Source organism: Channa argus, chromosome 12 (genome assembly GCF_033026475.1).
Source record: "Channa argus isolate prfri chromosome 12, Channa argus male v1.0, whole genome shotgun sequence".
In the NCBI taxonomy this organism is placed as follows: domain Eukaryota; kingdom Metazoa; phylum Chordata; class Actinopteri; order Anabantiformes; family Channidae; genus Channa; species Channa argus.
In genome coordinates, this window is record NC_090208.1 from 5,528,058 (window position 1) to 5,543,786 (window position 15,729).

General features: G+C 40.5%; 1 long non-coding RNA gene across 2 annotated transcripts; it reads left to right on the forward strand.

The window, feature by feature from the left end:
* The first annotated feature begins 10,929 nt into the window (after positions 1–10,929).
* Positions 10,930–15,386, forward strand: LOC137137948 (uncharacterized). Of its 2 annotated transcripts, XR_010915865.1 has the most exons (3): positions 10,930–11,463; positions 11,647–11,758; positions 11,928–15,386. It is a non-coding gene; the product is annotated as an uncharacterized lncRNA (long non-coding RNA). The 2 variants fall into 2 exon arrangements; XR_010915864.1 differs by having other exon boundaries at positions 11,647–15,386.
* Positions 15,387–15,729: the final 343 nt, after the last annotated feature.

Sequence of the window (15,729 nt, forward strand, 5' to 3'; positions counted from 1 at the left end):
GGCGTTGTCGGCAGGATCCGTGAGTGGTCACTGGAGGAGCCAGAGTAACCAGTGGTTTGCATGCACCCTGGAAAAGAAAACAGGAGTATAAAGGGCAACAGCCAAGTTGAACGAAAGGGCCAACAAATAAAACTGAGGTATTGGGAGCTTTAAAAAGATTCCCTCATCCTCGTAGAGACGTCTGCGTTGAAGGCCGTGCACGGACGGGGGCTTGGACCCCATAGGGTCCGATTGTCGAGATTACGAAAACCAAGTATGGTGACAAAAGTCTTAAATGTTTGAAACTCTGGATTGAGTATTTTGGTTTTCCTTAAGAAGGTTGCTTTAATAAAATAAGCAAACAAAATTAGAGACAGAAGAAAAAAAGTTAAATCAAGAAAAGAAACTGAAGGCTAAAAAGACAAACAGATGTGTAACTTACATAATGTTAAATATGTGAACAAAGGAAAATTAAGTAGAGTTTAGGGAAAGAAGACGACTACATTCATGTTGTCAGAATTATGCCCCATAAATTTGATTGAATAAATATCTAATGATTAAGTAGTGGATCTATCTGATGACTACATCAGAAGTAATGCAAGTGTTTGATAATTCAAACATTTAAAAACACACCATGATGAATTATAGCCCAGATTTTCTGTTATATGTGTATGAATGGAAGCTGCAGCAGGCTGTCTTTTCTTGTTCATGTCAGTAAGTGACTTACATTGTACATCACATGTTTCACATGACTGAATGAGTGGATTCAGTGAAGTTTGAATAATTCACTGCAGTGTTTTATTGGGCTGATCACTTATGTGATGTGTCTCTGAATGAGGAACCAATCTGTTTCTATGACGTTCAAATGCTGTTTCCCATATTTTCATGAGCTAAATCAGAATAAGAAAGGTTGGAAAATTTAGGCTGTGATATTTTCAGTGTCTGTCTGTGCCTACAGGAAGGTTTTTAGTTCTGTTTACATGCTTGTGCCTGAGCAGAAAACACAAACTTCTTCCTTATCAAAAATTGTGGCAACAACACATGGTGACAGAGGGGCAAGCAGAGAGGAGAGGGTTAGGATCAGATGAGCTAGTGATTCTTTCCTGTGTGAATCAACTAAGATTTTAATATTTCCCAGTAAGAGGGCATGAAGCTGTCCTTGTTATAGAGTAGGTCAGATAATAATACACCCAATGTCACAGTGAGCCTAAATGCCACACTATGATAACCTGTAAATGAAAAACATAAAGCTCTCAAACAAAAAGCCACTGATGGAATTACATCAATTTTTTGAATTGCTAAAGAAAAGCAGCCGTGATTGTGTCTTGTGAATATTTAATGATAAAGATGTGTGATATTGATAGTGGAAAGTGGTCCTTCGTGAAGTAACTTATTGAAGTCATGTGATAACCAAACAATCCATTCTCATCTCTTTAACCAAGAAACAAAGGATGAGTTTCTTGGGTCTGACATCATACTGAAAACAATGGATTCAATATTATCAAGACAGAAAGGCTCCAAATGTATTGTTCCATGGAAAATAACTCTCAGCTCATGATGAAATGAGTTGAGCACCATGAGCAGACTCCACATTAGTGTTATCCAGTCACTATGTTCGGTTTGTTAACCAGGGAAACAGCTGTATGACTTGTGTTTTGTTACAGAACCATGATGGCAGATGACAACATTAGCTAAGATGGATCCTGCAGATGATGGATTATGATGCCTGCAAGCTGTGACAGTTGCAGACAAAGTGTTGGTTGTGCTGATCTAACTCTTCCTTATGCAGCTTCTTTCTCTTATTCCAGGAGCAGAAACTCATCACCTTTCTACAGTGAGATGTCTGAGATACGATCAGTGTTACTTCACATGTCTAATGTAACTGTTTCCAGATGGTTCAATCCCACCACTTGAGAGAACCAAGAAGATTTTGCTGTTGTTACATAATGTGATGTTTATCATATTATTTAGCTTAAGATGCTGAATTTGTGGCTCATAGAAGAAGAACTGAAGACAAAAACAGTAAAGATCTTGGATTTTAGACTTTTAGATCCACAATTTTTGAATTGTTCATGAATCTGGAACACTCTAGACAAGAGTTCAAGGAATCTGATAACAATCTTTTTTTTTAACATAATAATGTTGCTGCTTAGTTTCAGCAGGAAACACGCAAGTGGATGATGTAGCTAAGAAAGCTGCCCAACAGGAAGTATCTCAAACACACACACACAAACAAAAGTGTTTCAGACATTTTATTGTCACTCCCTGCTGTACAACAATTTTCTATCTCCGAGAAAATCAGGGGAAAATAGGGGGTTGCAAATTCCAAAAGTTCCAAAATTCTTCTTAAACACTGATAAAGTTGACACAGGTTAAACCATGTGTTTAAAAGGGGGAATGTTGATTTATTACAGCAACCGATGATTTAACAAGGGGTATGAATCATATGCGCAGAAATATTGTCAATCTTGCTTTGTCTGTGTGACTAAAGCCACAGGCAGCACATCTTCCATCTGATAAACCATTTGACCATGTGATGATTGATTTCATTGAGTTGATGCCCAACTGAGAGAAGAGATATTGTGTTGTTATGACTGATGTACTCAAAACAAAATTGGTACGAAGGAGAAGGTCTCCATGGACTGAGCTTTCTCTGGCTGTTTTAAGGAACATGGGGATAAGGGAAAATAAATAAATAAAATAGTTTGGGAAATCTCCAAATTTGAGAAAATGATATGTTGCAATATTTCCAGACGTTGTCTTCTGCTTTGTTTTAAATACATTACCAGGACATTCTTCCTATTCCAACTGAACGATTTCAGTGGAATGGACCCTTTCAAATGATGCACGCAACCACACAGCAGTGAAAGACGTGGATACACGCCACCCACTGAAAGGAAGGGGCCAAAGTCTGTGGACAAAGAGGACGAGTGCAAGTGCCTACACTCTGAGTCCCTAAGCTGCGAAGAAGGAAAGCAACAGTGAGAACAACACCATGGAAGACAGAATGAGACTCCTTGTGCCACAGTACACTGGTCAAGTAAAACACATGCTTTGAAAGACATGTGGTGAATCTGCAGAGGAAAACCACAACAGACTCGATCCCAGAACGTGCACCCAGGTGATGTTTGGAATTGAAGGTAGGAATCGAACATGATATGCCCCCACTCTCCAGGGAGGAAGTGCAGTGCCCATAAAAATCATTTGATGGAAAATTAGAAACCAAATAGCTGCAGGATTTGAGTCTTTGTGCCATTGATAAAAATCTTGATTGGATGAATTTCACATATGAATTACACCTCTGATGCTGTAGAACACCTGACGGAGCATGCAATCTTTTACATTTTACAGGTGTTGTCTTATGCCATGTGTAAAAAGTCTAATTATGTGAGTCACAGAGTTCTATGACTCATCAGATGGCACTCATTGATATAACATCTGCAAAGAATTTAGTTCCTCTTTTTAAAACCTGATGTTGACCTTTTCACAGATCTGTAAATATCCTATATAGTTTTTAATCTGTGCTTAGCTCTGTACCCCAGTGATGTCTATGTCACAGAAAAACAGTGCCTGAATTTCCAATATAACATTAAGAAGATGTATATTGAATCTTTATGAATTTGTGCATCTGATGACTTCTTTTGGTTGTCTTGTGATTAAAATGTAATCAAAAGGAGGGAATTGTGATGGAAAATCAAGTTTTATTAAATGAGGATTACATTTAATCCTTAGCATTTTACCTAGTTATAATAGCAACTTGTACTCAGTGTACTTTTGAAGAACGTTTAAAACATTGCATGTTGTTCAAACTTTGTCTCATATCCATGTTTTGTCTTGAAGTGTTTGCAGAACTGCTCCAAGGTCAGTTACTGTCTAACAGCAGACCATCCCACACTGTAGTGACCCAGAGTCACTTCATGATCACAGTTCTATGTCAGTGTTACACAGTCCTTCGCTGACAACAATTGTTTTGCACCAGTGTGGGTTAAGGTAGAGAAAGACCCCACCACCATGTCGTTAAGCTGTCAGCTCGCTGTCTCGATCTAACCTTACAGGAAAACCAAAGCCTTCTATGTACAGGTTGTCACTGTTATCGTTCCTACTCAGACATGTTTCAGTAAAAGCAAGAATGGAAGCAGTCCAATACTCATACATATGAAACACATTGGCTTGCAGTTCATCAGTCTTATTGCGCAATGAGCGCACGTTAGCAAGGATCACTGACGGAAGTACACGGTGTTGTTTACTTTTTCCTCGCTTCAGTCTTGCTTTGATCCCACCCTTCTTCTTCCCCCGTCTTGTTACCTTCTTTTTATTGTTGTGACAGGTGTCCGTCCGACCGGGTGGGTTTGTGCGTTGTAGCTCCTCCGGTAACTTGTGTGTGACAGTAACTTGGTGAGAGTGATGTTGCAGCTGTAGCAAAAAGTCTCTGGAGTAAGTGATACGTGGATTGTCCGGAAGACTGTATCCATTTGTTACAGAGGACAAATGATCCAACACAAAACACAGGAACGCAGCAATCCACAAGGTCCCTGTGTAGACCCTTACTCAGCAAGTTAGGCTAATGCTAGTTGGATAACTAGTGTTAGCTTGCTAGTCCGGTGTGTATGAGGTTGTCACATCATGCCCCCAACTGTAGCAGTCAGTCCATACATACGTAACGTATCAAGAAAACACAAGTTCACACTATCTCCACGCTCGCATAACAACAGTACGAATAAAGAAGAAAGAAAGATATATATAGCATGTTTTGGACACCTATGCTGAAAGTACCAGTTTCAAACCCAGAAGCTTCTTACTGTGAGGTGACAGAGCCACTGCACCACTGTGGACACAGTGAAGCAGCAGGTGTCAGCACAGAGCAGCTCAGCGGGCGACGCCACACAAAGCTCCACTTCACCTCCGTCCTCTACAGGACACATGAGACAGCAGAATGACAGAAAACTCAATGGAGCTGCAAAAACTAATGCAATTATTAAAATTGTTTAAATGTCGCTGTAAAATCCAAGGAACAGCTTTTGATTTTCTGTATTTATTTACACTCACTGACCACCTGTATAATGGAATACAATCCAACACAGCAGCTCTGCCATGAATTTTACTTTTACAAAGGTATAATTTTTAAGTTTGTGGGTTAAAAGGTGAAAATTCTACTCTGTTCATTATTGAGCTCAGAGTGGGTGGTCGAGTCATACTGGAGTGCATTATAAGAAGCAGTGGTTCTAATGTTTTGGCACATTTATTCATTTTAAAAGGGGTGGAAAGTTTTTACTTTTTTTAGTTTTTACTACATTTACTACTGCACGGAAGTTCAAACTTCACATTACTTTACTCCAACCTTATATCTGTGATGTCCAACATCTTTAGGGAAATACTGAACCTATACTGCTCTGTGCTTTAAATTAATAAAAATCAATTATTCAACATTTCTTGTTCAAAAATGGCACAAGTTGTAACTCTTTCAGTGTGTCAAATGTGACGAATTCCTGTAGAACATATTTCTACTAAAATACATCACCCGCTTAGCTCATGTTTTGTTTGGCTAAAACAAATCGTAACGTGTTGTCAACTTCAGATTCTCTGTAGCCACAGTAACACAAAGTGTCCAAACCACAAAAAAATAAAGAAATAAAAGACTCTTTGCAACTAAATATTCCTTGAGCAGTTGTGCGTTGTGGAAAATAATTTGCATGCTGACTGCACAGTAAATGGTAAATGTTCTGCACTTATGTAACCAGGTGGTGAAAATCACCTATATCCTGTCAACTGTATTTTGTGGTGTAGTAGTTTTGCTGCAGTTACCGACGGTTAATGAGCACCATGCGGTGTGGAGTTGTGAACGTTTTCTGTTTTTTCCACCCTTTAGAGGTGCCACTGCCGTATTTGTACGTTATTTGTGTGAATATTTGAATCTAGTTGTGCTACACAGTTTGTCAAATTATTCTTTTTGAGGGTTATTATTTTTATTCTATTTACCATAGAACTTGCACTGGGCTTCTAGTGTTTGTTTGTTTTTGTTTGTTTCTTTTTGAACTTTCTACATTTTTTAAAAACTTTAGTCACTGTCCATCAGTGGGAAATAATAACTTTAATACTTTTAAGAAATAAAGAACCCACATAAAAATTATTTGAAGTGTGGAGTGTCATTTGCCCGGCTTCAAATCTTGGTACCAGGAGTGGGGTTTCTTCATAAAAAACATAAGTAAATATCTAGATTCAAAAGGCAGTTGTCTGCACAATATAGTACAAATTATACGGCAGTGGTGAAGAGTAGCCTGGTTGTATATCCTGGGCAGCTGAGGACCAGGGAGATCTTCAGAGAGTGTTGGTGTCTTGGACGTAGTGGAGAAGCCACTTGACAAGGAGGGACCAGTACTTGAGGCTGAAGAGTACATCACAGAAGTTGTCATCCGACGGAGAAGAACTCTTGGCTGGAGTGGACATTGCTCATGAGTCTTGAGTGAAGTCAACAGGTTTATCCTTTTTCTGTGTGATACAGACTGAGCTATTTGAAAAAAAATAAATAAAGACTGAATGTTATTGGACTGAATCAAAGACTGTATAGAAAAGAAAAACAAGAAACATGTCAATCCAAAGTGAGGAGATTGTAGTAGGAAATGAACAGGGTTTTGGGAATGACCAGGATAGTGATTCTGAGGAGGATGCAGTAGGGCAAGTTGATGTGCAAACACAGATAATTGAATTAGCTAAAAAGCAACAAGAAGTTATGTCTGCCCTGTCCTCATTGAGCACAGAACCAACTAGATCATATGTGTACATGCCAAGGGAACGACATATTGCACCATTTAGTGGAGATTTGGATAAGGATGGAAGATCAGTAGATGAGTTTATTGATGAGGTAGAACGGGTTCTGTTTACACGCAACCAGTCCCCACCCGAACAGTTTGATTTTGTCATGTCACTCCTGAGAGGGCCAGCTTTAGAGGAGGTGCGTTTACGTAAAGATGACCAAACTGAGCAGACGAGTGACCTGTTTAGCTATCTCAGGGAGGGTTTTGGAGATAGACGTAGTTCCTCCCAGCTGCTGCAAAACTTCTATAGCTGCAAGGAAAGAGACGGTGAGGACATACGTGACTTTTCTCATGTCTTATCACAAGCGCTGAGCTCAGTAATGAAACATTATCCTAGGTCTGTTGCTAATGGAAAAATTGCACTGAAAGATCAGTTTATAGAGGGTGTAAGAGATCCTGTATTGAGACGAGAGCTTCGTAAATATGTCAGAGCTCTTCCCGACTCCTCCCTGATAGAAGTACGGGAAGAGGCTTACTCATGGTCCTCGGAAGAACTAGGACCAGGTGTAAAAGGCGGTAAAAGTAAAGTGAAAGCCTGCAGCCATCTTACAACTGATATGCAGTGTAGAGCTGTTACTACCAGTGAGAATCCTTGCTATCTAGAGGTTGTTATGAAGGCTCTGGCTGAGCAAGGCAAAGTTAGTGCTTCAGGCCAAGCTGAGCAATCTGTTTCACTGAATGATGTTTTGAAAGTTCTTAAAGAACAAGGTAAAGTGATTACGGAACTGACCAGAGCAGTGAAGGATTTGACTACTCAAACCCAAAGCTCGAGCACAATGGCAGTTAGCCAACAAAAAAAATCGGTCCCAAAATTTACAGCTGATGATAAGCCAATCTGCTTCAGATGTCAGACTGAAGGTCATGTTGCCAAGCAGTGCCCACAGAAGTGGCGCAAAGTTTCAGAAAGCCCTCCTACTTCAAGCAATTTGGGAAACGGGAACCCCTGGTTGCAGTGAGTCGGGCAATGCAGGGGCCGATGATAGACTCAACCAAATCTGAACTTACACGAGAGCAAGTGATCGAGCGTGCCATAGGCAAGTGTCCAGTAGTTGATGTTATGCTAAACAAGGTAGCAACTTGCTGTTTGCTTGATACAGGGAGCCAAGTCAGTACAATTACAGATGAGTTCTTCAGGAAGCATTTGTTAGGGGATGATGATGCCATGCTTGCTACGTCTAGTTGGCTTAAGTTAACTGCTGCAAATGGCCTTGAAATCCCTTACCAAGGTTATGTTGAACTGGAAGTTGAGACGATGGGCTTAAAAATCCCAAACTGTGGGTTTCTAGTCTTGAAAGCATCTGATGGTGTGACCCCAGCAGAACACTGTATCATTGGTATGAATGTCATTCATAAGTGTCGACAGCTGGTTGTCTCAGAGTTTGATACAGTTTTGGAAGGTACATTGGATTCTGGGTGGAGGAGTGCATTTCAGCAAATTCAGACATGCATTGTTGAACGGAAGATAATGGCTCGGGTTTTAGGTAGAGACAAGGTGCGAGTACCTGCTGAGTCCATTTCAACTGTGATGGTTAAGGGTCATTTCTCCCAGATAGGCACGGACACGCAACTTCTTATTGAACCAGCAAATGCACCACTTCCCCCAGGCGTACTTGTCATTCCAACACTTGTAGACAACAAAAGTCGCGTCCTGCCAGTCCAGGTTGTTAACTTCTCACAAGAGGACATATGGCTGTGTCCAAGGACTAGGATAGGTATTATTTCTCCTGTCGAATGTGTTGAAAATAACCAGACCTGTGGAGTGAAGTTCCACCGCATCTCCGCAGATGTTGAACAGGTTTCTGTTGACATGAAAAATGAACAGTTTGACAGTAAAGTACAATCTGTCTTAGAAAAACTTGATATAGGTGGCACTGAAGAAGAGCGAGCTGATCTCTGTGCACTACTGGCTAGGTACACAGATGTATTTGCAGACAATGATGATGATCTTGGGTCTACTGACAAAGTAAAACATGAAATCAAGCTGGTTGAGGACCTACCAGTCACCCAGCCCTATCGGCGTATTCCACCCAACCAGTATAAAGAAGTCCAAGAACACATTTCAAAGCTGTTGAAAAAGGGGATAATCCAGGAAAGTGAAAGTTCCTATGCTTCTCCTGTAGTTATAGTGCAGAAAAGTGATGGTAGTATCCGCTTATGCGTGGACTATCGCAAGCTTAACTTGAAAACTGTGAAGGATCCCTTCCCACTGCCTCGCATCGATGAGAGTTTTGATGCATTGAAGGGTGCCAAATACTTTTCTACCATTGACCTCGCCAGTGGCTACCACCAGGTTGTGGTAGATGAGCAAGACCGCCATAAGACCGCTTTCACAACACTTTTTGGTCTTTTTGAGTATTTGCGCATGCCAATGGCTGTCTGCAATGGTCCTGCAACTTTTCAAAGGTTGATGCAGGTGACTATGAATGACCTCATTTTTGAGATGATGCTAGTTTATCTAGATGATATTTTGGTGTAATCTCCCTCTTTTCAGTCACATTTGGAAAGGCTGGACATAGTGTTTAAGCGTCTCAGGTACACTGGACTCAAGGTTAAGTGGGAAAAATGTCATTTCCTTCAGAGAGAAGTCAGATTTCTAGGGCATCAGATATCTGCAGATGGCATTGCAACAGATCCCTCCAAGGTGACGGCTATTAAGGAGTGGCCGGTCCCATCCACAGTCAGAGAGCTACAGTCCTTTTTGGGTCTGTGTAGCTACTACAGACGGTATGTTGACGGTTTTTCAAAGATTGCTGCCCCTCTGCATGAGGTGGTTAATCAATGTCATGGTGTTAGCAGTTCAACTAAGGCTAGTAGGAGACTGGGTACACTATGGGACACTGACTGTGAGAGGGCCTTTGAAGTGTTAAAGGAAAAGTTGATGACTGCACCAGTTTTAGGGTTTGCAGATTTTACTCTCCCTTTTATTTTGGAAACTGATGCGAGTGGTCAGGGTTTAGGTGCTGTCCTGTATCAGCAACAGGATGACAGAAAAAGGGTCATTGCATATGCAAGTAGATGGCTAAGAAATGCTGAAAGAAATGATAAAAACTATAGCAGCATGAAGTTGGAACTGTTGGCACTCAAGTGGGCCATAGTAGAGAAATTTCGTGGTTACCTGCTTGGTTCAAAATTCACTGTCATTACTGATAACAATCCTCTGTGTCATCTCAAAAGTGCAAAACTGGGAGCCATTGAACAGCGACGGGTTGCACAGTTAGCTGCTTTTGATTTTGATGTACAGTATCGTCCAGGACGAAGCAATGCTGCAGCTGATGCTCTCTCAAGGCACCCTTTAGCAGGGGAGCCTGAATCTAACAAAGATGATGAAGAGTTTGATGATTGTGTTGCCATTTGTAATGTGCTTCACCGGGGAACCTCCCTGGAACCAGAGTTGGTCAAAGCTGGAGTCGAGTGCTGTCAGGTCAGTCAGGTAAGGGCCTTAGGAGCTGGTGAGTGTCATTTGAGTGGTAGGGAAGCCACTCCAACTCTCCCAGGCTATTCCAAGGAGGAGTTACAAACATTCCAAGGTCAGGACTCAGTGCTTAGTGTGTTTCGAACATTTTGGGATCGTAAATATAGACCAAGTCCCCAAGAAAGGAAAAGTCTTCCACAGATTGTGAAGTCACTTTTAAAGCAATGGAAGCATATCAGAGAGAGAGATGGATTGTTGTATCGGGTGGTTGAGGATGTACGCTATGGAGACTGTTTCCAGTTGCTTGTTCCAAATGGTTTGCAGAAACAGATACTGGAGAGTGTACATGATGGTATGGGTCATCAAGGCATAGAAAGAACCCTGCAGCTGCTGAGGCAGAGAGCATTCTGGGTGGGCATGCACAGAGATGTTGAGCATTGGATAAAAAGCTGCCAGCGCTGTGTTTTGACCAAAATGCCGCATCCCAAGATTCACCCACCCATGAAGTCCTTTCTTGCCTCCAGACCTCTAGAAGTTGTTGCAGTTGATTTCACTGTGCTTGAAACAGCAACAGATGGACGAGAAAACGTTTTAGTAATTACAGATGTGTTTACCAAGTTCACTCAGGCTTTTCCTACTCGTGACCAGAAGGCCGAGACCACAGCAAAGGTGCTGTTGAGAGAATGGTTCATGAAGTACGGTGTGCCTGAGCGATTGCATTGGCATTTCAACTTTAACTGTAATGCTTTCCATTCTCAAATATAAACCACATAGCTTATGAACAGTAAAAAAAAATTAAAAATTAAAAAAGAGGACAAATCTATTACCCAGCTTCTTTAATTATGTATTGTAGTCAGAACCTTAGTGTATGGAGAACCAGACGAGACCAAGACTTAAAGGAGTTGAGACCAAGACATGATAATATGTAATACTGCCAAAATCTCTTTGGGTGAGGAATGAAGATATTTTTAAGAGTTTTGCTACAGAGGCACATTGCTATACTATATCATCTATACATTATTATCAATTTTCCTTATTATAGTTTGCTTCTTTAGTCATCTCTGGTTAATAAGTAGCTGGGATCCCTTTTTTTTATCGTTCAGTTTCAGCCTTCAAGTCAAGAGAGACCACAGGAAGTGATGTGCTTCAGTTACCTCCAGCTTTACCATCTAAATAGTGACATTTTGCTTTGAAGCACAGACTATGTGAATATGATGATGTGCTGCCACCTGCTGACTGATTCTGATAACAGCTCCACAGGTAACAAGTCGTAAGTTTGCAGGTCCTTCTTCTACTGGGCCCACTCATTTCTAACCAATTGACCTTACTGCCTAATAAACTATTTTAACTTCATGATTCATCTCTGCCAAAACTACCAACTTCTGGATAATACCTACAACAGTTTGCCATGGTTACTAATCAGCCTTCTTGGTCTACAACCAGATACTGATGCCCCAATGAACCAGGGAAGGCTCACCACCCTCTCTTAGACAAAACTGGCTCAAAAACTGGACTTTAAGGACTTTATCTGAGTCTTTGCTGTGAGAAAAGTCAGGTAACTTGCATTTGGACCTGGACACCAATCAGCAGAACATCATAACCACAATATAGAGGTTAAAATATGGTTACAATAAAATAAGCTACACATGTGGGTAAGGCTTTTATTCATAATCCACTTGATAGTATTTTGATTATTTGAATATTTGATTTATTTTCTTGATCAGTTTCACAGAAGCTGAAAAGGGTCTTCAGAAAACACCACATACCTGTTCACTTCAAACTCACCAACACACAGAGACAGAGTCTCATCCACCGTAAAGACTGAACACTTAAACTGCAAACACTACAGAGCTCTACACTGGAGAAACCAAACAGCCTCTGCACAAGACGATGGCAAAGCACAGGAGAAGCTCACCTCAGGACCAGGATCAGCAGTGTACCTACACCTGAAGGACAAAAGACCCTCGTTTGAGAACAACAACGTCCACAATTTAGACAGAGAAGACAGATGGTATGAGAGAGGAGTAAGTGAAGGCATTTATGTTCACATGGAGAATCCTTCTCTCAACAGAGGAGAAGGCCTCAGCCACAACCTGTCTCCTGTACAGCTCTTTGTCAACATAGGTGTTTTCAATTTCTTAAAAAATAAAGTTACAAGTTTTCTGTGATTCACTTTAAAAATACAATAGAGCAGATGGCAGCACATCATCACAACAGAACCAACATCAAGAGCTTCAGGTTGTTCAACAACTGTGAGACACAGACACAAACCAGCAGTTGTCAGTGTTATACATGGATTCACAAAGTCACAGGAGAATCTCAACTTTCAAACGGCAGATCATCTGCTAGTGTTTAAAATCCCTATGAAAAACAGACAGTACTGCAAATGTCTGAGTGCTCACACTAACAGTCCTGCTGCAGGTAACACTCAACAGCAAACATTCATGTCATAACAATATTAGCTTGGTTTCTACAACTATCTGTGGATTCTCTCATCAGACTTTCAGTTTCAGTTACTTATTGCTTATCAACACAGTGTCATCAGCAAATAGAGGTCTACTGATCTCTTTTCATCAAACCATTGGATTCCTCCCTGCTGACCCCTTAATAATCCATGACCACCAGGAACAGTATCACACAACATTGTCCTATTCTCATGATCATCTGATTCTTTTTAAAGTCAGTGAAATATAACCAAAGACAGAAATCTGTGTCTCTCTCAGTAATTTGTCTCAAAGTAACATTTGCTCACAACAAGATCGTCCCTGTCTGCAGCTTCCTGTTTCTGTCAAAGTACATGTTCCACTGCTTCTTAGATATGATGTAGTAAAATGCTTGCTGTGACCTTTCCAATATTTATATCAGCAAGTAAATATCAACAAAAAGAGAATATTAACTGAATGCATCAGTACTCAAAACAACAAAAACTGAGAATCCTGCAGCGTTTGTTCATGTGTGGATTGTAACATAAATAATCATACATAACAATTTGTGATGTCAGCACTGTGATAGCGTGCAATGATTCTTAACCCCAAGTTTGTGGTTAAAACTCAGAGCAGCTGCCAGAAATGCAGCTAAAAAATTTCCTTCTTTGAAACCACTTTTGTCATCCACATCTCATTTTGGACAAAGAAGACAGATGGTACAGAGGAATATGTGAAGAAATTTATGTTCACATGGAGAATCCTCTCGACAGAGGAGGAGGCCTCAGGCCCAACTGTCTCCTCTTTTCATGAAAAGACGATTTCTCACATCCAACAAGATGGTCACACCTAATGGTCCCATCTTAGAGTGTTAGTGTCATAATAATTACATCTTGATGACTCCACCCTGTTCTCACCTCCTCTGCATCCACCTGTCCACCGTGCTCTGCAAATGAAACAGGGTCTGGTGGTTCCATCTCCAGACAAAAGACACCAAGCAAAACTCTTCAGCTCATTGGTCCCATGATGGTGGAACGAGCTTCCAAACTCTCAGCAACCTCAGTCCCAATATTTAAAAACCTGCTGAAAACTGAACTCTTCCCCAACTTCCTATGCACTTAAATCATTACAAAGACATAATAACACCACCTATCTGTTCTTTCTTGCAGTTGCATCTAATGAAATGGAAACACTCATAGCACTTTGCTTTGATGTTTTCTCAGTGAATTAGATTTTTGCTGCCTTGTACCTTTTGTAAGTAGCTTTGGATAAAAGCGTCTGGTAAATGACTAAATGTAAATAAAATGTAAATGTGGAAAAGTCCTGTGTCTTGTTCCATTCAATTCAATTCAAAATGAAACGGAACAAACAGGACTTGTTGAACGTGCAGAAGAAGAAAACCACACATCTGCTAGACTGCATCAAAAAAAAGGAAGTGGTATAAGCAGTGCAGACTGAAACCAGGAACAACAACGAACATGACAAGTGTTTGATGATCAAGTGTCACATTAGGACAAACATCTCTTCAATGGCTCAGCTGTAGGTACGATCAGCTCTGTCTAAATTTCATTGATTACATGTTTAATGAATGAGCTCTGCTAGAGACTAAAGATGAGAGATTTTAATTTCAAATATATAATCATCAATAATCATCTAGGATTTTTTTTATTAAAAGGCAAAACAACCAATAAAAAGCCTTTGTGAGGGAACATTCTTAGTATTATTACTGAAAATGATGACATACATGTTAACATACATGATGACAACTTTTCCACTTTTAAGTTTGAAGTCTTCTATTGTTTTGTCCACAAGGATCAGTAACTAAAACACTGTAAGTCTAATAAGCCTGAAGTAAGTCTGGTTTACCTGGTAACATGATTCATGAAACACCTCTATGGTGTAAGTTGTGTTTTCTACACTAATGATCAATTTATGTCTGTATTTTGACAGCGTGTGATCAGGTTTGTGTCTGTGGGTTCATCTCCTCTGTTCTCATCACAAGAGAACAGCACCCAGACACCCAGACATGTAGTGACTTACACTGAGTTAGGAAGTGGTTTATGCAGATTCTATCTAACTACTGTGATCTACAGGACTTTCACACAGCTGCAGAATGAAGGAAAACACTGTGCTGAGGCTGCTGAGTAAGTCCTACATGCTGGATTTGTGTTGATGTGTGAATGTTGGGAAATGATCACTTCTGTGATGTTGCACAACAGACCAGTCCTCACAGGTAACATGTCATTTCTCTTTAGTTCTGACATCAATGCTGTGCTGCACAACAGGCCAAGGTTAGTGAGCATCTTCCAGTGTTTAACACCCAGCAGCTAACAAGGCTTCACTTTCTAAAGTGATTTAACATTGAATGACACCCGTCCATGGTCCTGCTTCCCTCGACCTGAGTCACCTTGACTGTCTCACTAGTAATAAAATTGCAGTTGTATGGTAGTGATGTACAGATCGATCCTGAAATTTAGATACTTCCAAATCCAACGTTTCCTGTTCTAGAATCCAATCCAATAATAAAAGATCAATATCTAATATCAGTAATTTGGGGTAAATGTTTAATTTGTTTAACTTTTCTTTATTCAGTTTTTTCCTTATTGTGACAATGTTGTGGTTAACTGTGGTTCAGGAGATAAAGCTGACTGAACATCTCCTCTGATCCACAGGTGTTTTTGATCAAGACACTGAAACACAAGTTGCTCCTGGTTTGACTTTAACTCACTTTGGATAAATGTATTAAATGACTAAATAGAATTGTGAAGCTCTTCTTGGCCTTTGTTAAACACTTTGAATAAGCTCTGTTATCCTCTGTACTACAGTGGATGAGTGGAGGCATCAGTCAGAGGAACTGTGGTTCAGGATGTACAGTGGGTTGAGTGGGTTTGCATGTGTAACCAGGTGGTGAAAATCACCTGTATCCTGTCAACTGGATTTTGTGTTGTGGAGGTTTTGCTGCAGTTGCCGAGTTTCAACAGCAGAGGGCAAAGTGTCACAGTGAGCACAGTGGTGTATTCAGGTGAAGCGCTGCAGGGAAAAATACAGGAAGTGAAACATTACACGCTCACCTAGTAGAAATGACCACAGCTGGAGACGCAGT